Genomic DNA, 27,116 nt, shown 5'->3' on the forward strand with positions numbered 1-27,116 from the left:
TCCGATAAACTGATTTCTCACATATCATGATGTTCCCACATGTTGCAAGTTCTTTATGGGGAAATGGATTTGCTTAATGCTTTATGTTTTCCACGCTGATCCTTTGGTTGCTTACTACTTAAATGTTTATGATCCATAGTTATATCATGCTTCTGTATATGTCATGTTTACATCTGTCACTGTGTATATGAAGTATTCATGCATCCATGACACACATATGTATCGGCTATACTATATATCCAGCACCTTGTCCCGTCCATAAAAATTCTCCTCACATTAATGCTGACTCTATACTACATATGAAATAGTGGTGTATATATGCGCAGGCGTTATGGGAGCAGTGGGCGTCTCTGTGCTGCCGCGCCGTCTTCCTTGTGTGACGTCCGCTCACGTGACGGCCACGTGATGCGCACACGTGGCGGTCATGTGACCGGAACCGTCGGACGGGAAGTATGCGCAGCTGGCGTTGAGCGTCCTATGCTGCCCTGGTTACTGCCTGCGTCACCAATACTGTAACCGGCGGTGATTGGTTGACGCTTCCTTTTAAACCACATGTTCCCTCACTCTATACACGCCCCCTGACGAAGGCTTCTCGCCGAAACGGCCGTCGGGAAGGACGCGGACAACATCCACTGACCACCAATCCTTCAGGTATAGTGCTTTACCATAATACTGGTATGATTCTTGTGAGGTCCCCCCTATATATAGAGGTACCTTGGTACAATAGTGAGGACTCACGCTAACAAGTCATATAGAAATGCTTGTTTCGTCCTATATATAATGGTATAGCCTTTCCTGAGTGGTGTCATACGTCCATTGATAACCTGTGTGCATTTCCTGATCATAGCCATGACCACAGTCTGTCTATGATGCCCATTGTGGGTTTCACAGAGTGATGTTAGTGCAGACGATGTACATAGTGTTGATGCATCATTTATATATACAATGGTGTCTCCCTTGAGATTACTAAGATACTGATATTAATTGGATATCTTGATTGCTGGGAGATGTGGGGAAATTTTCCCTCTTTTGGATAATGCAATCTCACCTGTTGACATCTATACATTGTTTTCGTGTAGATTTGATGCGTATTGTGTCAGTTCTAGATTGTTGTTTAATCAGGATATGCCTCTAGCGAGATCTCATCATCAATGTGCATAGTTTGGGACTCCATTGAAATTGTCAACACATTGGATTTATGTGAGTAGGTTGATACATGGGATATATGGGTAAATCCCCTCTCCCTGTGATGACAATTGTGATGACATATTCCACTCTGTGGACATCTGTAATTTTTCAATTTTTTTGAAGTACGGATTTCAATGGTCTCCCCTATGTACATATGGTGATTGAGGTTTTGTGATCTCTATATGGATGTACTATTGTATTGATTGACTGTCTTTTAATATGGTCAGTGTCTGATCGTCTGTTGTCCCACTTGTATTGTGCCGCCCTGCACCTACCCCTACCAATAAAGATCTCACTTTTTGCACTTTGGATTTTGGTCGTATGGTTCTCTTCTTTTTTTTTTTTAATAACATATACATGTATGTGACTGTGAGGCAGAGGTGTGTATAGGCTTTATGGTACCCGGGGCAAGAATTTTGTTTGGCGCCCCTCCCATAGTTTAGGTAGTTGTCATGTGACTCATTCATATATAATTTGCACACTTAGGGGTACTTTGCACGCTGTGACATCGCTAGCCGATGCTAGCGATGCCGAGCGTAATAGTACCCGCCCCCGTCGCACATGCGATATCTTGTGATAGCTGCCGTAGTGAACATTATCGCTACGGTAGCTTCACACGCACTTACCTGCCCTGCGACGTTGCTCTGGCTGGCGACCCTCCTCCTTCCTAAGGGGGGCGGGTCGTGCAGCATCACAGTGACGTCACACGGCAGGCGGCCAATAGAAGCAGAAGGGCGGAGATGAGCGGAACGTAAACGTCCCGCCCACATCCTTTCTTCTGCATAGCTGGTGGAGGCAGGTAAGGAGATGTTCCTCGCTCCTGCGGCTTCACGCACAGTGATGTCTGCTGCCGTAGGAACGAGGAACAGCATCGTATCTCCTATTGGTGCGACATTATGAAAATGACCGACGCTACACAGATCACCGATTTACGACGCTTTTGCGATTGTTTATCGGCGCATCTAGGCTTTACACATTGCAACGTCGTTACCAGCGCCGGATGTGCGTCACTTTCGATTTGACCCCGACGATATCGCAGTAGCAATGTCGCAGCGTGCAAAGTACCCCTTAGTCATGTGCAGACGAGCTGCTCTTCTTAACTCTCTCAATGTTCAATGAAAAACAGAGAAGTAGAGAGAGAAGCGAATTGTCACATGACTTAATGTGAAAATTGCTGCTGGAACCAGAATGCAGAGCTGAATCCTGATAGACAGTATAGGACATGCTGTTAGGATAGGGCTTTAGTGCTTAATTTTATGATTAAAGGGGTTGTCCAGGTTTATGATGAAAGTCTGGAGTCACTCTAGGTGACTCCAGACTTCTGAATGCTTGCAATGTATGCTCTGCACACTTTTAGAATTCTCACATGCCAGTAGCAAGAGTGTATGGCCATGTGAGCACAAGTATGCTGAATACTCCACATCCGCCTCGTTGATTTGAATTGGAGCGGGTGTGCAGTACCCAGCCGCGGCCACTATCAGCAAACTGAGCAGATCTGAAATTGAGCACTCTAGCCATCTGCTGCCACTGCCAGTACCTAAAGCACCTGATTGGCTGGAGGGCCTGACCCCATCCAATCAGACACTGATGACCTATCCTAAGGGCGGCTTTGCACACTACGACATCGCAGGTGTGATGTCGGTGGGGTAAAATCGAAAGTGACGCACATCCGGCGTAGTTTGTAAAACCTTTTTGATACGATGAACGAGCGCAAAAGCGCCGTTATTGTATCATCGTTGTATTCTCTGACATTTCCATAATGGCGGTGCAGCGACAGGTACGATGTTGTTCCTCGTTCCTGCGGCAGCACACATCACTGTGTGTAAAGCCGCAGGAGCGAGGAACATTACCTTACCTGCGTCCCAGCTGCTATGAGAAGGAAGGAGGTGGGCGGGATGTTTACATCCTGCTCATCTCCGCCCCTCCGTTGCTATTGGCCGCCTGCCGTGTGACGTCGCTGTGACTTAGGAAGGAGGTGGTTCGCCGGCCAGAGCGACGTCGCAGGACAGGTGAGTGCATGTGAAGCTGCCGTAGCGATAATGTTCGCTACGGCAGCTATCACAAGATATCGCTGCTGTGACGGGGGCGGGGACTTTCGCACTCGACATCGCAGCATCGGCATGTGATGTCGTAATGTGCAAAGCCCGCCTAAGGATTGGTCATTAATGTTAAACTAGTGGACAACCTATTTATTATAGCCATCTGTAACATTTTTACAAGTTATGAATTGTTACTTGTGCACAGGATCAGAACTAATAACAGCACAGATATACAATCACCAGTACAATCAGAGGTACAGAATTACAAATTTACAGCCCCCATCAGAACAGAAACACAGCATCACACCCACCATCAGTACATAAATTCATCCCCAGAACCACCAGCAGTACAGAAATTCATCACCAGAACCACCAGCAGTACATCAATACATCCATATAAGCCCATAAGTATAGAAATACAGATTAAAACCCTCATCAGTACAGAAATACATGACCAGAACCACCATCAGTATATGGCACATCAATTGTAATGTCAGGTCAGATCCATATACATTTGCATGAACCTACAACTTTCAGTACTTCCTTAACAATTGTAAAGAGATACTTGGAGTTGTTATTAATCATCAGCAGACTGCGGTCATACAGGAACCTCGGTACTCATAAGAATTAGTCAGTACCACAGATAATCATTTACATTCAGGGACCTTATAGAGGAAGCTGTCTCTGATCCAAGTAATCTCTTTCTTTTCTTCATCTTGTCCAGACACCATGATGACTTTTCACATCCACAGTTTGTCTCTGCAGACTTCCATTTTCTCCAGTGTTCTGCAGCACATCACTACACGATACCCTTAAAAATAGCATATTGACAATAATACTCCTATATAAAAATATCTTCCCTACACTGTGCCCCTGAATAATTAATTGCCCCTCACTGTGTTCTCTGCATAATATTTGAGGCACACGATGTCCCCCTAATGGTACATGTCCTCCGCATTGCCCTTGCCTTTCCATACTAAGCCCGCTCTTCATACTGCCCTCTACACTTTGTCCCTACTATACTGTCCAGTCTTTTTACTGTGCCGCCTTACCACACACTCCTCCTCGCTATAGCCTCACACTGTTTCCCCCATGCTGTACCCTCTCCCTACCCCCTATTACCCAGTCTCTATTTTGTGCACCCTCACATTTTTTCCATCCCATATTGTCTATTCACTACCTCCACACTCATTCCTCCTCACTCTCCATATTGTGTCCCCATACATTTCTTCTCTTATTTCCCCATTCTGCCCGCTTACTCACCATGCTGGGTACACAATATTATTAAATAATTATTAATATTCCCCCCTTGCTCACATATAGTCCTGAAATTCCCCATACTGTGTCCTCAAAATTTATTTCCCCATTTGCTCCCCATACTGTGTTCATATGCACTCCCCACCTCGCTTCCCATACTATGTCTTTATACATTCCCCTTCACCCTCTCTCCTCATATTGTCTCTTTATATACACCCCTCTTCCCCACCCTCTCTCCTCATACTGTGTGGCCATATAAACTTCCCCACCCTCTCTCACCATACTGTGCGGCCATATATACATTCCCCCTCCCAACTCTCTCTCCCCATACTGTGTGGCCATATATACTTCCCCTCCCCACCCTCTCTCCCCATAATGTGTGGCCATATATACTTTCCCCTCCCCACCCTCTCTCCCCATAATGTGTGGCCATATATACTTTCCCACCCTCTCTCCCCATACTGTGTGGCCATATATACATTCCCCCTCCCCACTCTCTCTCCCCATACTGTGTGACCAAATATACTTCCGCCTTCCCACCCTTTCTCCCCATAATATGTGGCCATATATATGTGTCGTCCCCGCATCAGCAGCCGGGCTGCTCGGACCCGGATCCGGGGTGGTTCGAGAGGGCTCCGGACCTGGGGGCTCGTCAGGCTCCTCAAACAAAGGGGGTTATGTACAGAGGATAGTGTGGAAAGTTCGTGACGCCATCCGTGGTGCGTGGTAAGATGGAGAACCACCGATGCCTCTGAGGGGGAGCACACCTGGGTCCCGTTTCTTTTGGTGTTGCCTGTTAGCCTGTGACCTTTCTCCGTGGCACCTTGTCTTCTAGTTGGCCCCTTTGGTCTGAAACTAATCGGGTCCCGTTCCCCAGTGTGGCTAACTGAGGGAGCTTGCTCTCAGGGTTCACGCTTGGGATTTTCTGGACCGTGCAGTGGAAAGTACTATCCCCCTCATTGCACTAGTACCCCGATTTTGGAGCGGGTGGAGAACGGATCTTGAAGGCTCCATCCTCGTCGGGTAAATTGTCAGGACGCCTGAAGATACTCCCTGACCTAGGGTCCACGTACCTCGTCATGCCCTGGCCCCTGCCCAGTGATGGCACAAGGCCGCCGGCTGTCCTCCTCGACAGTCCATGCCCCTTGTCACGATCCCCTGCGACTGGGGTCCAGCTCCTACCTGTCCCAGACCAACGTCTGCCACCTAGTAGTTCCTAGGAGCCCAGCTCCTGACCTCCTCTCACTTTCACCTCCGACACTACACACTCCCTTTCTCTGACTGACTCCTGACTCTGCTGATCTCCCCTTTTACCAACCCCCCAAGTGGGCGACCCTATTCCACTCAGGCCGTCCACTGGTGGGTCTGGTGGGTGTGGTGCAAAGTGTTCCTAGGATTTTGATTAGCTGTTCTTGGCAACACCAAAGGTTAGTTAGGGACCCGTAACCAAGGAGGAGGTGGATATTGCACAGAAGGGCAGATTGCACAATACCCTATGACGACCTGATAGGCGAGGGCGACATATTCCCCCTTGGTTAAACGTAGCTCGTCCCCGAGCCACAGGAAATCAGAGGTTTATTTATTTTTTTTTTAACTGTAGGAAAAGGTAAGAAAAATTAACATTTTTATTTACACATACATCCCTCATCAGGGAGGCTTGTCACTTAAATGTTACTCAACATTTTTAAGAGTTCATCTCGTCAATGGTGGGACGCTACCGGTTTCAGTGGTAGCGGAGACTCAACCTGCTCCGTTGCAGCCTCTTCCCACGACAGTCCAGTCCCAATATCCCAGATCCCGTTAATCCTCTACCCAAACAACCTGACCCGCTGCATACTTATGGTGGGTCCGTGACTAGGCTCTGGGCGTTGTGATAGACGATTCTGGTGGGCACAGGAGGTGCAACTATGTACAATAACATGAGTTTCAGAGCAATAAAAAAGGAAAAAACATCAGGCACTCACCAGTTGCTGCTTGTGCAAGTTTTGTTGTTTTATTCGTGCAGGTTACAAGTGCATGGAGTGGAGGGGAGGGAGTGGACGCTACACACGTCCAAAGACGACGGCGGCCGTTTCGCACCTGTCTGGTGCTTCAGCTGGTCTATATACTATATATATCAACTCAACATAGTCCATGTATCGGGCGCACACATCTTAACAATCTTCTTGTAAATCAGGTGACTTTCACTCTTTTCATTTAAACTGGTTGATTAGACACTTATTTGCTAACATTTTCTATATGGAAAATAATAAACTATGGAAAATAACAAACGAAAACACCGATACCTAACAGTTCTGTGGAATAATTAAACTACTGGTATTTTTAGCATTTTTCAAACTACCGGGTCCCGTAGCCATGCCTCCTTGAGACCACGTGCTACCGATGCCGGCACAAACTCTTCTTCCGGCATCACATGCTTGGTCACCTTCAGGGCATACCAGCCCCGCTCTCCGCAATGCCGGGTGTAGGTGACCATATCTTCAGGTTGGAGATTCCGTTTGGGGTGTCCCCAGGGGAGGTGCTGCGCCACGTCCCACCGGGACACGAACTCCCCAGCTTTGAGGCCTGCTTCCCAGATAAACCCCCACCCTTGCTCAGGGTCAAACCGATCCACGAGACTACGGCACCATGGCCCTCTGACTCGTGAAGCAGCGTTCCTCACTTGCTCCTTCTCCTTTCTGTTCCGGGTGGCAAGCTCTCGCCGTCGCCGATTTCATGTTGTTATTTCGGTTTGCAATTGCTGGTGTCATTCACAGTAGGGGGCGTCAGCGTCCGGCCTCGGCTCCCTAGGTGGCTCTGGCTTTGGCTTTAAGTGGACTCTTGCGGCTTCAGCAGCCATTGGGATGCCGCGCAACAGTGGAACTGGGAGATTTTTAGGCTCCACTTCCGCCCTGGCAGATTGAGGAACCGACTGCTCCGCAGCTGGAGTTGCAGGGTCCGGGTGCTCCGCCTCTGAGGACGGGCCCGGTGATGTGGCCGGGTGTGGTCTGGCCGGTGTCCGAGTGATCGCTGTCGTGACCGGGATGCGGGACAGAACTGGGGTTTATGCAGCTGGGGCGTCATATGAATGCACCGTAGGTTCCGCTGCCAGAGTAGTAGTGGGCAGCTCGGCGTCCGCCGATGACGGGGTAGGTGACGGTGGAGTGCTCACATCGAGCGGGGACGGTCCGGATCCATCAGCCGCTGTGGCCGGATTTGGGCAATCAGTAAGGACTGGGTAACCGCTTCCCCTCTCTTCACGTGGGATTTCGATCTCACAGGCTCTTACCGCCATCGCCAGGCTCCTCATTTCTTCCCTCCAGTGATTCAAGATGAATAGGAACTTCGTCCGCATCCTTCTACACAGCTGCTGCTCCTCCTCCTCCTCAATCCAGGTCGCGGCCCCGGGAACAGCACGCTCTGGCGACCAGCTCTGCTCCGCCATCTTTCCTTTGCGCTGTCCAGGAATGTTATGGCAGAGTCCTGTGTGGCACACAGCCATGGATTACTCCTACATTCACATCTGATAACTGCAAACCTCCAGCTTCCTGAAGATCCTTATATCATGGAAAGGGGAAACGCGTAGAGGCGATACAGAGCATGCTGCTAAAAGGGAAGTAACCATTCTTTTCTTCCCTGTGGGGTTATCTATACCACTTTTTTCTGCTCTATAAGAATCATCTGCATGATTGCCCTGAGGCATGATTACATGTATCAGCATCAGTGCAAATCTGTGCAATTATGATTGTGTAAAAGTTTATCCATGTGTGATTGCCATACCATACTATATCACACTGGGACAGGGGAGGAAAACTGACAGATGGAACTGAATTTTCCATTATGTTAATGTGTTCCTCCATTATGTTAATGTAGATTGTGTATTATGTACTATGTACTAATTTGTACTGGATCATGTACTATGGACTATTTTTTCTGCAGAAGCCTACCTATATTGGGGCTTAATATTTGATTTTTTTGTCCTGGTTTTCCTGATAGGAAGCTGTTATGTATCAGACAGTGTGATTATATGAGCACTTTGTTGTACCATGTACTAATTTGTACTGGATCATGTACTATGGACTAATTTTTCTGTAGAAGCCTACCTTTATTGGGGCTTAATATTTGATTTTTTGTCCTGGTTTTCCTGATAGGAAGCTGTTATCTATCAGACAGTGTGATTACATGAGCACTTTGTACTTAATACATTCTAGTACTATTGTATGGCCATCCGTAGTGTAATTACTATTTTAATTCACTAACTATCCAGGGCAACTAGAGGGTGAGCCGATGTGGAACAGGGGCGCCCAAAACAGTTACGGCGTCATACCCTCCGTTGGCAGGTAGGAGCAAGGTCCCATAGGGTGCTATAGGGACCCCATATATTTAGCTCCTCCCCTTCATCATCTATGCCCTTTGTGTGTTCACTATTTATGGGTGTCTAAATTTTAAAATATATCAATAAAAGTTTAAATTTTAATTGAAATTGAGGTTTTTTGTTTTGCGTATATTGAACTCAATTGGTCCTATTGTATATGAGGCTTTTTTGGTAAGTTTCTTTCCTCACCAAAATACCTGATCTTGGGGCAGGAAATCTCCTTTCAGTCATCTGTGTTTTTGGTGCATTTTTTTTACTAGCGTTTTGGTGCGTTTTTTCTACAAAATGGGTTGTATCAATGAAAAAACATTGAAAAACGCTGGAAAGAATTGACATGCTCATTCTTTGAAATATGCCGCAAAAACGCAGGTATTTGACAGAACAGTCAGGAATAAATCTGCAGGTGTTTCATTGATTCCCCCTAATTTCAAGACCATGGCAAGGAAGTCGTTCATTACCCTATTACTCAGATGTGTACACAGAAATCATGGACCCCATAGAAGTAGTTCTAATTGGGCACCCCAAAAAAATAAATTAATACATTAATTAATATTTGACTGGGTCACATATGAACATATATCACAACGAAAGTATCCCACAAACACTGTATGATAACCCCACAGTGAATATCATCAAAATACTCTTCACATGCATAGTATGATAAGCCTACTGTACCCCTTCAACTACTCCGGAAAAGTATGGTGACCACAACACAGTATGATCCCCAACTATTACCACCACAGAGTACTCCATTCAGTATAATGGGCCTACATACAGTGTAATGGCCCCCACACTTCTTAACTCTGTATACAGTGTAATGGCCCCCACTAGCCTGTCAAACAGTAAAATGGCCTCCACAAAGTATGATGAACCCCACATAAACCTTCACTCTGTATAATTGGTAAAAATACAATATAATGGCCCTCAAATAGTCCTCCATACAGTATAATGGCTACCTCATAGCCCTAAAATAGTATAATAGTCTCCACATAACCCCCTAAATATAAAAATAGCCTCCACATAGCCTTCCATATAGTATAATTGACCTTGCATACACCTTCATATAGTATTATGCACCCCCATAGTTCTCCATATAGTAGTATGGACTCCACATTGCCTTCCATATATTATTATAATGCAACCCATAGTTCTTCATGTAGCACAATGGGCGCACATTGCTTTCCATATGGTATAATGCACCCCCCATAAGTCTCCATATAGTGTAATGGGCCCCACATAGGCCACCAAATAGTATAATAGGTCTCACATAGTCCTCCTTATAGTATCATGCAAGCCATAGCCCTCCATATAGTATAGTGGGCTCCTCATAGTCCACCATATAGTATAATGAACCTCCACAGTATAGTATAATGGGCCCCACATTGCTTTCCATTTAGTATAATGCACCCCCCAATGTCCTCCATATAATATAATGAGCCCCACATAGTCATCCATATACTATAATGCACTTAGTCCTCCATATATAATCACCCTCCCATTGTCCTCCATATACACTGACGAGCAAAAAGGTAACAATATTTTGAACATTTGACTTTTAGGCTCCATATCTCACTATCCACTACAGCTTTGAATATTAGACTACCATCATTTTATAGACAATCATAGTGGCTATAAATTTGACTTGCAACTCCAAAATTTAGCAAGTCAAATAGCTCCCTTTTTCATCTCAAATGTATTGGTATCTGCGATGCTGGGCTTCCCCGACTCACTGGCACCATAGTGGCTGCGTGGTCTGCCACCATTGGTGGTATGCCACTGCTACTATTCCAATGTCTATTCCATTTAAGATATGAGCTTTGCTCTCTTTGTCAGTGTTATAAACCACAATTAAGTGGTGGGGAACATTCAACTCCTCTCAGCTGTGGTCTTGCAGTCATGGGAGAATCACCAGACCCATCCATGGGGGTTCCTGTGTTGGGACTCATGCTCACCTAAAATGTTATTGTCTACCTTGACTGGAATACTCGCCTAATAAAAAACCTAAATCTAAAATAGATGTTTGCTTATTAGGCTAATGAAAACTCGGTGATCATTGGATTGTCTTTCGTTATTTCTTTATTTTCCATTTCTTGCACTATGGTGTCAACATATTAACAAATCAGTTCCTGTCCCAATGGGGTTTGCAGTCTTATTGATTTGCTTTGTTTTTTAAATACATTCTAGGGCCGATTTAATAAAACAACAATTAATAATTAATCAGGCCTGATATTAAAATGAAAGTTTTACGAGTTCAGCTCTAACTAGACTCAGAATACTCAGTTTAAAATCAGGCGGGAAAACGTTCAAAAATAATTTTACAGCCATTCTGTCCTAAATTTTGAAAGTAAGCCTACCAGCCTCATTCAGTGGAAGATATATGTTTTGTTAATTATATATTACATTTACATATGCAGTTTGTTTGAAAGCTACAGTATAGTACTCTACAGGAGGCCTCACTATAGTTTAAATTGGAAATATCTTATTCAATCTCTCTCCACTATATCCTGAACCCTGCGCTCAGCAGTGTACTGGAGAATGGCTGCACGTTTGGCTCAGCAGCTCCTTCTTCACCAACCTGTGGCCGCACACTCAGCATTCACCACACACATCGAAGTGCTATTGTGACGCCCCGGCCTATCAGGTCATCACAGGACATTGTGCAATCTGCCCTTCTGCATGGTGTCCATCTTCTCTTTCGTTATGGATCCCTAACCTATGGTGTTGCTAAGAACAAGCTAATCAAAAGCCTAGAAACACTCTGCACCACACCCACCAGACACACCAGTGGACAGCCTGAAGGGAATAGGGCTGGACACTTGGGGGGTTGGTAAGGGGAGGTCAGGACTGTCAGGAGTAGTCAGTCAAGTGGTGACTCTCGAGAGGAGAGGTCACAAGTCGTTGGAGGAGGTTAGGAGCTGGGCTCCTCAGTTATTAGGTGTCAGACGTTGGTCTGGGCCTGGTAGAAGCCGGAACCCCGGTCGCAGGGGATCGTGTCAAGGGGCACGGAACTGCCGAGGAGGGCAGCCGGTGGCCTTGAGCCACGGCACGACGGGGTACGTGGAGCCTAGGCCAGGAAGTAGCTTTACGCGTCCCGGTAATTTACCCGACGAGGGCGAAGACTTCACGATTCGTCCTCCACCCGCTCCAAAACCAGGGTACTAGCGCAACGAGGGGGATAGGACTTTCCCAATATACAGTCCGGAAAATCCCAAGCGTGAACTCTGAGAGCAAGCTCACTCAGTTAGCCATACGGGTGAGTGGGACCCGTTCAGTTTCAAGCTGAGAGAGACCAACTACAGACAGAGGTGCCAAGGTCAAGGTCACAGGCTAACAGGCAACATCGTAAGGCACGGGATCCCAGCGTGCTCCCTCCTTGCTGCAGTGGTGCTAAGAATTCTGGTTTACAAGTTGTCGGTGTCAGCGTTATTGGACTGAGTGAGTACGCAGTGCCCCCTTTCCTCTCCAACGGTGCTCCCCTCTCACCATCACCAAGCCCCGGGGCATCTCCCCCCTACCCATGGAGGGGTTAAACAATCTGGCTGCCATTCCACTGCCACCGGGTGCTCCCAAGAGCAGAGGTGGTATCCCACCTTACCACACACCGTGGGTGGCGTCACGAACTCTAACCACAAAATCCCCTGTAAATACCCCCCTTTTAGTTCGAGTGTCCGCGCGATCCCACTCAGGTCCGGAGACCCCTCGAGCCACCTTGGATCTGGATCCGGATCCGAGCGGCGGCCCGGCTGCTGGCGCTGGGGCGGTACACTATCCCTAATTTCACTAACTGATTTTCATGAACATGGATATTTCCATGTGTATAGAGATTCCAGTTGTTGTCCTGGGACAAGAACTCTTCCTTTAAGTGGATGCATTTTCTCTTGCAGTCACCGTTTTTGGACAATAACGAATAACGTTTGGAACACCATTCTAAGTCTGAACTGGGTGCAAAAAACCTAAAAAAACATCACTATGGGGAGATAAGGTATGCACACCAGTGACTATGTAAGGGGAATACATGGAATAGCAGAAACTGCTGTGTGAATACTGACTTGAAAAATCCAATAGCTATATGAAGAGTGAAAATGTGAAAAATGGAATCTGCATTACTGCCATGAACATATGAATCAAGAGAAATTTAGCTACTGAATTGATCGATGCAATATAGCCCCAACACTACGCCAAAGTATTTCTCTACGTTGGGGTCCCTAGCTTGTGTGTGTCCTCTCATGCAGTTAAAAAACTTACCGTGTATGGGAAGCTGAGACCCAGGCTATTTATGCGTATTATATGGATTGGCAATAGGTGTGGTGGGGAGGGTTCACAAACGAAAAACTACTAACAATAACGAATAACGTTTGGAACACCATTCTAAGTCTGAACTGGGTGCAAAAAACCTAAAAAAACATCACTATGGGGAGATAAGGTATGCACACCAGTGACTATGTAAGGGGAATACATGGAATAGCAGAAACTGCTGTGTGAATACTGACTTGAAAAATCCAATAGCTATATGAAGAGTGAAAATGTGAAAAATGGAATCTGCATTACTGCCATGAACATATGAATCAAGAGAAATTTAGCTACTGAATTGATCAATGCAATAGAGCCCCAACACTACGCCAAAGTATTTCTCTACGTTGGGGTCCCTAGCTTGTGTGTGTCCTCTCATGCAGTTAAAAAACTTACCGTGTATGGGAAGCTGAGACCCAGGCTATTTATGCGTATTATATGGATTGGCAATAGGTGTGGTGGGGAGGGTTCACAAACGAAAAACTACTAACAATAACGAATAACGTTTGGAACACCATTCTAAGTCTGAACTGGGTGCAAAAAACCTAAAAAAAATCACTATGGGGAGATAAGGTATGCACACCAGTGACTATGTAAGGGGAATACATGGAATAGCAGAAACTGCTGTGTGAATACTGACTTGAAAAATCCAATAGCTATATGAAGAGTGAAAATGTGAAAAATGGAATCTGCATTACTGCCATGAACATATGAATCAAGAGAAATTTAGCTACTGAATTGATCAATGCAATAGAGCCCCAACACTACGCCAAAGTATTTCTCTACGTTGGGATCCCTAGCTTGTGTGTGTCCTCTCATGCAGTTAAAAAACTTAGCGTGTATGGGAAGCTGAGACCCAGGCTATTTATGCGTATTATATGGATTGGCAATAGGTGTGGTGGGGAGGGTTCACAAACGAAAAACTACTAACAATAACGAATAACGTTTGGAACACCATTCTAAGTCTGAACTGGGTGCAAAAAACCTAAAAAAACATCACTATGGGGAGATAAGGTATGCACACCAGTGACTATGTAAGGGGACAGGCTGTTGACTAGTTAATATACATCACACTGATCACACATTACTACTTTTGTACCGGTGTGATCAGCTGCAGGAGCCTACGGCCTAAGATACATGGCGAGAAAAACGGAGAATGTTGAGAGAGAGCACGCTGCTCCCTCTGTCATCATTGCTTTGAGTTGTATCTGTATCTGCGATGCTGATACAATTGAAAGTGCAATCCTCAGCGGGGGAAGGGGCCCACAGGAGAGGGGTTGGGGTCAGTGCAGCGCTGGTACCAGACCTCTCTGACTCACGGGCTCCAAAGCGGCTGTGTGGCCTGCCGCCATTGGCATTACGCTACCCTGCCATCTGTGAGTGGGCCCCCTTTGTGGTTCAGGTCCCCGGCACTTGCCCAGATGCGCCGGGTTCTGACGCTGGCCCTGTGGTTATGTTTATAAACATCTCCATGGACACTTTAGACAAATTACCGTTCCATTAGTTCAGGGTTGCCAACTTGACTTTTTATTTTTTCTGGACAGCTTATCAAAAATCCTGGACAGAAAATATTTTTTTATGGACATATTGTAAAAATACAATAAATCATTATGACATGAAGTGATACACTTCTACTGCCTATAATTCTGATATGAAGATGTCAGCTGCATTCCCTCGAACTTGTAAAATTATGATAATTGCACTTGTATAATTTTTATCAGCTTAAAAAAATCATGGATGCAATTTTTTTTGCAAAAAAGTGCCCTATTTTTACGGACTGTCCTGGAATTACTGGATGATTGGCAGTCCAGTACTGGTTCTACCACCAAATCAATGTAAGTCTTGGTGTACCTGGAATAAAGACCAGAGGTTTGGCTACTGTACATTATGGCACTGCATTTCATTATCCCAGGAGTAGGGCCAATGAGACATTCCCTCTTCAAGGACTCTTCATGGAGTTGTCCTTGTAGTCTTTAGACCATTTTCCGGCTATCATTGCATCCAAGAGAAAAGCGGGACACTTTAGAGGGCAGACTTCCATTCCAGCCTCAATTGCAGTCTTGCTCTGCACCGGGATGGTATATGAGAGTGGTGGTGTGAGTGTGAGGTCAAGAACAAGATCTTCACAAAGGAAAGCCACACTATTGTGTGCGGATTATGGTAATGGAGCGCCCCTGAATATATCAGGGTGCCACAGGGTACTGCAATCCTTACTCAGGGTGCAGGACTTACCCCCCATGGTTCCAGGTTGCTAAGAAAGCGGTGTGACTAACATCAGCACAAATCCCAATCACACCTCACATCATGACCTGTCAGACACACCAGTGGATTGGTTAAGCGGAATAAGGCCACTAATCTAGGGGTCAGGCAGACTGGTGGGAGGGAGGAAGTAAGAAGTCGTAAGTAAGTGAGAGCCCTCAAGGAATGAGGAGCTGGAGTAGTAGCTCCAGGGGAGCTAGACCAAGGTGGGGTCGCAAATGATGGTCCGGGACCAGAGGAGTCGGGGACCGGTGGCAGTGACATTGGAAGGGTGCGACGGACATAGTCTAGGAGGACTGTCGGCATCAGAAACCCAAAAGAACTGACCGGTACCGAGCACGATGGGGTACAGGACCCTAGGTCAGGAGCCGGTTCAACGTCCTGATAATTAACCTGGAAGGGAGAGTCTCTTTATGAACTTCCCTAGGAACTTAGAGATTGAAGGCGACAGCACACCGCGGGGGATAGGGCTTTACAGTAACGCAGCCCACTAAAATCCCAAGTGCCAATGTGACGCCCTGGGCAAGCCAGGGGTCACAGGTCATCACACCACCACACCCTACACCCCAGTTAGGAACACCAAAGCTAAACCAAAATCCTTGTTGCCTTCCTCCAGGGGCTGATGTTCACACCAGGGGGTGGGCCAGGTGGTTGGCTCCGCCCACCGAGGAGTTCACAGCCCTGGAGGCAGGAAGTACCAGGCAGATTAGCCCAGGCAGGGCTCGAGTAAAGATTAGCTCAGGGGGGGCTTGAGTGAGGAGCTAAGTGGAGGAGTAAACAGGTAGTGAAGTGAAGGAAGTAAAGTGGTAAAGGAGGAAGGCAAGAGTGGTGACAGAAAAGAAAGAGAGTGGAAGGCCTGAAGTAGTCCAGCTGAGTGCAGAACAGGGTCAGCAAGGTCAGCAATGGCGGTGACTGTCTGGAGTGGGACCGTTTGGAAGTTCCTGGAAGGACTGCGGACGGGTAGTGGCCCGGCGGTCTGGAGCAGTGTACTAAAGGACAGTCAGCACCAGGGCAGGGGCCTCTCGGACCCCGGCAAGGCTTGGAGTCGCCAGAATTTGCCTAATCCGTCAGTGAAGGGGACGCAGATCCCCCAACAACCAAGTTCCGATAGAAGGCAACAGCCCAACCATTGTAGCAGAAACACCGCCACCGCCAGGGCACCAGTTTCTCAGGGCCAGCGCCTGCGGGCAAAGAGTAGAGCTCCTTCGGTCCAGCTTGAAACCGGGGAGCGGGTTACCGGTGGGAACCCATCGCTACCAACACAGAAACAAAAGTGCAAGGAAAAGGGACCTCACCGTCACCTACTGGGAGAGCAAGTGTAGCCGTCCGTGGGAACCGTCTTTCCAGCCGTGTGGTTTACCGTAAAACTGTGTCAACGTCTCAGGCTGAGTGAGTACCACAGTGCCGCAAGGCACAGCGCTGCCCCCGCGTCCCTGCGCCCACCAGGCCCTGCATCTCCCATTTCATCACCGGGCCCCGGGATCACCAACCCCTACCCACGGAGGGGCAACGCAACACCTGGCTGCTCTGCATCACCATCCCCGGGATCCCCATATTGAGCAGCGGTGGTGAAATCACCACAACCGTGGGTGGCGTCACGGACAATAAACTATCCCCACACCCAACAACCCCCTTTCACTCACGGGCGAGGAGTGCTGCTTGAGAACCCCCAGGATCCGGCCCACGGCTCGAGCCACCACTGAGCAGCAGCCGCCGGACCCGAGCAGAAGGGGTGAGCGTAGTGTGCTGACACCCTCCACCCCGCCCGCGACAACTTGGCGTCACGAACAGGATCTAACCGCTCTGCCGTTTGGTAGAGGTGCGCCTTGTTACCGCCGGAGGTATCCGGCTGAAAAATTTCAGAAGTCGCCATCTTTGGCGCGAAAAGTTCCCGCTCGAGCGTCTTCTCGAGTAGCAGAGGCGCGAAGGCCAAACCCCGCCCCGAGAGAGGAGGGGCCGGAAAGAGCTAAGGGGGACGCGATGGCGGCTGGACGCATGTGAGTGTGGCGGTGCAGCAAACACACTGGGACCCTCCCGGTCCACCGACCCTAACGGGGAATGTCCGCCCCACCTAGTTCTGCAGAGACTACCGAGCTGGTGTCTGGAACAGCGGCATGGCTGAGGGCCCGGGAGGCGGAGATTTGCCGTCACTATCGGAGTCAGATCGGCGGGCTGATGGAGCAGTGGGCCGCGGAGGTGGAGGCGCTAGTTGCTGTGGCACGAATGTATGGAGTGGAGGCCGTGATGGAGGAGCTGGAGAGTGACCCACGACCCTGTGTCCCCGAGGGACCGGCCGCTGCGGCTGAGGGACCCGGTCTGCCCCTGGCTCCTGTGTTACCTCCGTCCTACTCACTCGCGTGCTGCACCGCACCTGGCCCGTCGGGTGTGCCTCTCTCTGTGACTGCGGCGGGGGCAGAAGATAGCGACTCCGGGCCTGACACTGAGCCTGTGTCAGAAGAAGAAGAGGGGGTCGTTGCCCTGCCTGGCATGGAGGCCACTTATGTTCCCCGAACCGGGGGCAACAGGTATCGGGCGGCCCTTCCACGCCGTGCTTGCTACGCACTGGAGGGGCTGGTGCCCGTGTCCTTCCACCCCGAGCCGGGTGAGGAGGATGAAAATACCCAGTAGGACAGCGGATGCCCGCTGCACCGTCCCCGTTGGGACCACCACTGAGTTGTTTGTTTGAAAGTTCTGCTGATGATAAGATGATTACCGAACAGTAACCTGATTGTCTGCTTGATTTGCAACCGGCCGGAGCCGGCACCGTTGTCCCTGTGGGGACCGTTTAAAAAGTTTGCATGGGAACTATCCATGGACAAGCCCGTGAACTTGCAGGGCAACCACAAACGTTAGTGGCTTGTAAATAAGTTGTTTGCCGTTACCGTTTCCGCAATGCCGCCTCCGGAGAGGCAGGTTGGAGGGAGGGCCCTCAGCAGAGCAGGCTGGGGCCCAGCCACCAAAGGAACCGGTGGCTACCCTCTGGAGGGGAAGGACAGATTCCGCTCGGGTACCGTGTGCTGGACTGTGGGTCAAGGGGTGCTGCCTGGGCTTTAGGGGCAGCATCAGGGCCAGGTTGCTTGGGTGGGAGAGAGCGGAAACCGTAACCGTAAACCGTTTGAAACGTTTAAGAAAAGTGCCTCCCGTTATGGGAAGATTCATTAAAAATGTATATATGTTACCGTTTACCATGTTATATTTTGCAGAAAAATAAAACCGGTGTTGGACGGGCAGCCCGCGGACGGTCTGAATTTTGCTAAGGGGGAATGTGACGCCCTGGGCAAGCCAGGGGTCACAGGTCATCACACCACCACACCCTACACCCCAGTTAGGAACACCAAAGCTAAACCAAAATCCTTGTTGCCTTCCTCCAGGGGCTGATGTTCACACCAGGGGGTGGGCCAGGCGGTTGGCTCTGCCCACCGAGGAGTTCACAGCCCTGGAGGCAGGAAGTACCAGGCAGATTAGCTCAGGCAGGGCTCGAGTAAAGATTAGCTCAGGGGGAGCTTGAGTGAGGAGCTAAGTGGAGGAATAAACAGGTAGTGAAGTGAAGGAAGTAAAGTGGTAAAGGAGGAAGGCAAGAGTGGTGACAGAAAAGAAAGAGAGTGGAAGGCCTGAAGTAGTCCAGCTGAGTGCAGGACAGGGTCAGCAAGGTCAGCAACGGCGGTGACTGTCTGGAGTGGGACCGTTTGGAAGTTCCTGGAAGGACCGCGGACGGGTAGTGGCCCGGCGGTCTGGAGCAGTGTACCAAAGGACAGTCAGCACCAGGGCAGGGGCCTCTCGGACCCCGGCAAGGCTTGGAGTCGCCAGAATTTGCCTAATCCGTCAGTGAAGGGGACGCAGATCCCCCAACAACCAAGTCCCGATAGAAGGCAACAGCCCAACCATTGTAGCAGAAACACCGCCACCGCCAGGGCACCAGTTTCTCAGGGCCAGCGCCTGCGGGCAAAGAGTAGAGCTCCTTCGGTCCAGCTTGAAACCGGGGAGCGGGTTACCGGTGGGAACCCATCGCTACCAACACAGAAACAAAGGTGCAAGGAAAAGGGACATCACCGTCACCTACTGGGAGAGCAAGTGCAGCCGTCCGTGGGAACCGTCTTTCCAGCCGTGTGGTTTACCGTAAAACTGTGTCAACGTCTCAGGCTGAGTGAGTACCACAGTGCTGCAAGGCACAGCGCTGCCCCCGCGTCCCTGCGCCCACCAGGCCCTGCATCTCCCATTTCATCACCGGGCCCCGGGATCACCAACCCCTACCCACGGAGGGGCAATGCAACACCTGGCTGCTCCGCATCACCATCCCCGGGATCCCCATATTGAGCAGCGGTGGTGAAATCACCACAACCGTGGGTGGCGTCACGGACAATAAACTATCCCCACACCCAACAACCCCCTTTCACTCACGGGCGAGGAGTGCCGCTCGAGAACCCCCGGGATCCGGCCCACGGCTCGAGCCACCACTGAGCAGCAGCCGCCGGACCCGAGCAGAAGGGGTGAGCGTAGTGTGCTGACACCCTCCTCCCCGCCCGCGACACCAGCAATCAAGAGCACAGCTACACTAAAAACATAGTGAGCGGGGCCCCAACAGCTTCAAGTCAAGGGGCCACAACAGAGAACTAACTTGTTCACGGAGGCGGCTCCGGATTACCCAGTGACACCGGTGGGAGCGGACAAATTGACGGGCTCCCCTGTAGAGACTGTGATGCACAGAGTCTTTGGTTTATCTTCAGTGTGAGTGTCTGCTTTATAATCCTCATCCTGCACCATGACTACCCACAGTGAGTACCCTGGTTCCCCTGCACCCTGCGCTCCCAAAGATCTCATCAAAAACCGCAGAGGCCAGGGCCTTCCCTACCTGCGGAGGGACTGACACCTTGCTGCTCCCCACCATCTACCCCGGTACTCCTTCCAGCAGTGGCGGTACTCCCATTACTGCAACCCGCAGGTGGTGTCACGAACGTCTCCCCTGTAAATAATCCCCTTTCAAGGATCAGAGTGAGTGTCGAGCCCGGGTCCAGACTCCTCGAGCCACAACCATCCTGGATCCGAGCACCCTGGTCTGCGCCGGGGCGGCAAAGTGTGAGGTAGCATAATGTGTGGTAATGTGAACCCCTCTAGTCTTTATTCCACTAATTAAATTTGGATCCTACGTACCATTCAATGTTGTCTACCTGGACCTAGGACAGGGAGGTTTAATAGAATATATATATCTTAGTGTTCAGTATATAGTTGGATTTGTTTGTATAATATATCAGTCTGCTCCTATACATTTATTTAATTTTGTCAGCAGGTGCTTAGCACTTTGTTTTTTGAAGAGCAGATAGAGAGATAGATAATAGATAATAGATAAATAAATAAAGTTTTTCTTTTTCAGACATTATTTTGGTAGATTTATAATGGTGGCTATTACTAATTGACTTCTTTAACCCTTAGATTGCTCATAAATACCCAGGCCACCTTGCTTCTCCATTCTCCTTTATTTATGGTGTTCGGTGCTTCTATTTGTATATATTACGCACCCTCCTGCCCTTTTTGAGTCTCTTGTATCAGGACTCGCGTCTCCTTCAGTCAAGTCCTATGTCTTTCATTGGCACGGCTCTCCAAATCACCATGGTTACTCTACAAGGAGACTCAAGGGAGCTGGTCTTCACATCCAGTAACTATGGAGACAGGAGGATGGTTGGCAAATGAGAGTCCAGCAAGGTCAGATGAACAATGCCACAGCAATGTGGAAGCAATGGCCTGTTTATTTCAGCCCATATTTGATGGTTTACTTCACACTGTGTTAGCTGAGGCATTCCATTAACTCCTTCGTTACCCTCCAGTCCAGCACCGTGGTTTGTTATGGTGTGATTGGTAACAGGCAGGCATTTGCTTTATAGACCCCGGCTCATTGTCTGGATTCTGTAACCTGGCAACCCATATGTAGCCGCATTATCACCAAGCTCATCACGCAAGTTCAGATTTTCTAAGAAATAAATATATAAATATTATTTAAATAATAAGATAATTGTATCTCATTACCATAAATTATGATAATTACTTGTGTCATGATCAGAAATTGTGTCACGGATTAACATTGGAATGAAGCTGTGGAATACAGCACATGAGGTATTTCGGCTGCTAGTTGCCAAACTTACAGTGTTATATCACTGCAATAAAAAACAGGTCTGACATATAATATCCATTCAATTCATCATTATTTAGTTTTGGAAATGTTGCTGTAAAAATGTTCACTTTTTAAGGCAATCATTAAAGTTTATCTACCAGCAGATTTTAGAATACAAACTGCATACACTTTACATTAAAGGGGATGTGCACTACTTGGACATCCCCTTCTCCTTCCCCTTGTTTGCCACCTTAAAAATATATAAGCCTATACTCACCTCCGTTGGGGCGGCAGTTCCAGCGATGTCTAAAGCCGTGTTCCCGGGGCCCTATGTGATATTGTTATGACATGCGAGCCCCTCAACTAATCGGTGCCAGCTTCCTTCTCTCGGCCTTTGGACGTTTGAACAGGAAGTTAGCATAGAGCTCAAATCCTGCTCATATGTCCGAAGGAGGGGAAACAGACACCAGACGCTGATTGGTCACGAGGCTCGCCTGCCATAACAATGTTACGTGGGCACTGGGAACGCGGCTTTAGACATCGCTGGAATCAAAGTGCAATATTTAAATAAAGAAAATGGGGCAACCCAGAGGACACTGAAGGAGGAGGAATAAATGCGAGGATCTGACCCACAAATATACGCCCATGTTGCACACATCAATCAAAGTACAGTGCTTTTCTGCAACTTTGATTAAAGATATTTAATCAACCAAGCATCACATCTTTCTATAACATGCATGCCTGCATTCAGCATCTTAGTGCCTTTATGGCACTGCCGTTATCTCATATAGCAAAATCCTGCTGGTTGGTCCTCTTTAAATACAATGTGAGAGAGTGGAGACTCTTAATTGATTTATCCAAAAAAGTCTGAAAGCAGTGCTACTGCACAATGGCATCAAGTATGCTTCAGTGCCTATAGGACATGATGTCTACTTGAAGGAAAGCTATGAGAATTTAGACTTTATTCTCAAGAAACGTAATTATAAGGATCAAGGATGGTCAACATGTTGTGATCTGAAAGTTCTCTCTTTTCCCCTGGAAGAATGGTTGCGTTTCCCATTGACTTCAGTAATACTCGAATACTTGAGTACCACCCATCTGAGCATGCAACTGCTTATTATGAGTATTGATCACGGTAGCACTCGCTCATCATTAGCCAGGGCTTTTATCACAACTTCCTCTCCCTCTCTTTGATGGCACCATAGCACCTCCTTAAGGGACAGTTCCAGCATCTTTCTGCATTCACATAACATAAATAAACAACTCTCATCTTCGCTGATCTCCACAAGAATCAAACTCATGACCTCCACATTTGCAGTTAGCAGGTCTAACTATGAGCCGTAGCCAACTGTGAAGTGAGGTTAGAATAGTTGAGCTGTATTGCAGGAAGTGAACTCAGTAGCATAATATACAGGTACATAGAGATACATTTGTATATAGAAGTCTATTTCTATGTCTCTGTATTCTAGAGTTGAAGATGAAAATCAGATTTTTTTTCCCCTATAAAATTACTCAAAAAATAGTAATTGGGATTTTTTTTCCCTTGGCTATCCCTGGGGCTTGAACCAACAGACTCTATAATTGCAAGCAATAGCTAAAGCCATGAGCCACAGGCTCCAATGTCATGACAAAGATACATTAAAAATGGCAGTGTATTTCTATTTCCGTGTGTTCTAGGGGGAGAATAAAATAAAGATTTTTTTCATCCTTTCTTCCTATAAAATTTCAAAAAAATACTAAAAAAAAGTACAATAATGATATTTTTATTGCTTTTTTTAAAAAAAATAATAAACATCTCAAATAACTGAGATATATGGTGTCCCTGTAATAGTAAAAGCCTGCGATCAGATTATTTACAGTGTTGGTAAATACTGTAAAAATATGGTGTGATCAATTATTTTTCTCTATGAAATCCATAAGTAATGTAATAAAAATGTGACGCTGAGACCGTGAATGATGCATTTTTCCTATAGCTTTTTTTCTTCAAGTTTTCTGCTGGTGTAGGCACTACACAACGCAATAACAATCTTCTCTGATTACTGCGTTTGCTGTGTTTCTTTTATGCGATTTCCCCCTTTTAGGCCTGCAACACACATCCGTGCCTCCGGTATGTGTTTGGTATGTTTTTGCACATACCGGAGACGCGTAGACATGTTGACCAATGTTGCCCTATGGTACATGGCACACACACGTAAAATTACATGGAACGTGTGTCCGTGTGGTTAGTACGTGTGTGCGTTTTCCCACACGGCCGACATGTCCGTTTTTGGCAGTCAGCACGCAGGCACGGACCCGCTAAAGTCAATGGGTCCGTGCCTGCATGGACGGCACACGTAGCATGTCCGTGTTCAGCAGGTACCGTCCGTGTGCATTTTTAAACGAACGATGTCGGGTTTTTTTTTTTTTTTGTTAAATGTCAGTCTACTTACCTTTTTTTCTGCTGTTCTCAGTCATCATCCCTTTTGCGCTTGGTCTGTATCTTCCCCTGTCCCATACTCACCGATCCCCGATCATCAGCGCGGCGAAGAACAGCTGTTCCAAAGATACGTGACTTCAATTAATTTGAAAATGCCGGCCACTCATTAATCAATCTTGTATTCCCTGCTTCCCCCGCCCACAGGCACCTATGATTAGTTGCAGTTAGACACGCCCACACGCTGAGTGACAGATTTCTCACTGCAACCAATCACAGCCGTTGGTGGGCGGGTCTATACTGGGCAGTAAAGTAAATAATTAATTTAATTAAAAAAAAACAGCGTGCGGTCCCCCCCCAATTTTGATACCAGCCAGGGTAAAGCCATACGGCTGAAGGCTGGTATTCTCAGGATGGGGAGCTCCACATTATGGGGAGCCCCGCAGCCTAAAAATATCAGCCAGCAACCGCCCAGAATTGCTGCATCCATTAGATGCGATAGTTCTGGAACTATACCCGACTCTTCCCGATTTGCCCTGGTGCGTTGGCAATCGGGGTAATAAGGAGTTAATGGCAGCAACCCATAGCTACCACTAAGTCCTAGATTAATCATTGCAGGCGCCTATGAGACACCCCCAATGATTAACCTGTAATTTAAAGTTAATAAACACACACAACGAAAAATCCTTTATTTGCAATAAAAAACAATAACAAATACCCTCGTTCACCAATTTATTAAGCCCCAAAAACCCTTCCATGTCCGGCGTAATCCACGGAGGTCCCGCGTCGCTTCCAGCTCTGCTACATGAAGGTGACAGGAGCTGCAGAAGAACACCGCCGCTCCTGACAGCTCCACGCAGCAACTGAGGTGAACCACGCAATCAGCTGTGCTGTCACCGAGGTTACGAGCGGCCACCGCTGGATCCTCCACCTGTGACAGCAAGTCGCCTGAGTGACAGCGATGAAGTCACAGGTGAGTTGCGGTCAGGATCCAGCTAGCCGCGGGTAACCTGAGTGACAGCAGCGTTAATCGTGCTGCTCACTTCAGTCACTCAGGGGATTAGCGGTCACCGGTGAGTCCTTCACGGGTGACCACTAATCAGTACGCGACACCCAGACAGAGCCGCGGCATGACAATGAAGTCGGGTGAAGTTCACCCGAGTTCATGCTCATCGAGCAACTCTGTCTGCTGTCAGCCGACATGTATCAACGACATTTAGCACCACACACGGATCATTTCACACGGACATTACACGTACGCATATACAGCCATTCCACACGCACACACGGCAAGCATACGCCATCACACGGATGTCATTCGTACCAGAGAAACACCCATAAAAACGGAACACGGACCCAAAAAACAGAACGTGTCACACGTACATTTTTTATGCGGAAGTGTGTTTTAGGCCATAATGCTTTTTTTAATACTACAGAAAAGCTTTGATTCTGTGCTTAAAAATGCAACGTTGTTTTTTAATTTTTTTTCACCTATGTTTTTTCAGGCTCCACATAGACATTTATAAAGAAAAAAGCACCAAAACTGCACAGTTCAGGAGATTCTTTAGACGCACATCGGTTAAAGTTTTATGTATTCACATCCCCGTTGCTTGGACATTTAGGCCATGTTCACATGTAGTGTAAGTGTTGCGTTTTTTTATGCTAATTCTTTTGCACAGAAATTCTATTGCTCTATAATTGTTCAAGCAAAGTGGATGTGATTTCATGAAAATGTCACTCACTGTGCATCTAAAGACCTTGCAAGACTGTGTGGTTTTGCTGCATGTTTTCTTTAGAGGCTTCTTTGTGAATCCTAAAAAAATGCATGTAATAAACTGCAGTTATTTTTTAAGTGCTGAACAGTAGTGAGCGAGCATGCTTACCACTGCATAATGCTCAAGCAAGCATTGGGGTGCTCAAGTACTTTTGTTACTCGGCCGAGTATGGTGGGTACTCAAACGCCTTACTAGAGTCCACACACTTTATGTTTTACGGCTGTTAGACAGCTAATTAACATAGGAGGATTGCCTGCCATACACTGTAATGCCGAAGCTATGTCGATTACCGGGCATTATTGTCATTAGCCAGCAACATTGCTTCATTGGGCCTTATATAGGACCTGCAATAGAATATAAGGACACAGCACTTCTGTGGGAATGGGTGCACTAGTAGGGTCCAACTCCGTAACAAGATAATGAGACTAGGCACTCCAAGAGTAGATATTATAAATCAACTAATTAATTATATCTACTCTTGGAGTGCTTAGTCTCATTATCTTATATAGGACCTGGGGACATGATTTTTGGCACATTGTCCTCTGGAAGAGTTGATCTAGGAGGGATAGCTTAGATTAGAGCAGGCATATAGGCAGTGTCATTGTATATCGCTACTGCACCATCAAAAGAAAAGTCCATTTCAGGGCTACGTACTGTCCTTTATCTCGCAAAACTGCTGTTAACTGCATTCAGTGTAGGGATAGCTGATGGAGGAGGGATAGTTTTGGATTAGAGGCATATAGGCAGGGTTTTTTGCCTTACAGTCTATCTAAATGTATACTGCTGCTGCAACCTAGAAACAAAAGTCCTTTTCAGGGCTACATATTTTTTCATTATTAATACCAGAAAGTTTGCAGGCACATTGTAAGGATAGTCCTGGGAGTGGACCCACTGGACCATGCACCGGACTCCCCTGCGACGCTGCCTCGAGCGAATCCCTATACAGGGACTGTCAGGCATAACCGCAGAGGGCCTGGATGCATGAAAGCTGGGATAAGCAAAAGACACTGGATGCAGGAGCCGATCTGGACCAGGTACAGGGATCAGGCAGAAGTCCAGAACTGAGACTTGTGCAGGTCACAGGGAGTAGGCTGAAGTCCAGGAGCAGAGACTGGTGCAGGTTAACGGGATCAGGCTAAAGTCCAGAACCGGAGACTGGTGCAGGTTACTGGGATCAGGCTGGAGTGTGTGCTCAGAACGATACTCGGGATCTGCAAGCAGAGACAGAGTTACACCAAGCACAGGCATAGAGGGACCTGAACAACTAGTACAAGAGACAAGCTACAGGGACACGTTGAACAAGCACTGACCATGGGGAGTAGCAAGTCTTAAATACCCAAGGTTACTTATTAGTGATATTCCGGACAGCTGTGCTGACCCTTTAAGTCAAGGAGAGTGCACACGCGCACCCCCTAGTGTGCATGTGTGAGGGCCGCAA

Source organism: Anomaloglossus baeobatrachus, chromosome 2, assembly GCF_048569485.1.
Source record: "Anomaloglossus baeobatrachus isolate aAnoBae1 chromosome 2, aAnoBae1.hap1, whole genome shotgun sequence".
NCBI classification, from domain to species: Eukaryota; Metazoa; Chordata; class Amphibia; order Anura; family Aromobatidae; genus Anomaloglossus; species Anomaloglossus baeobatrachus.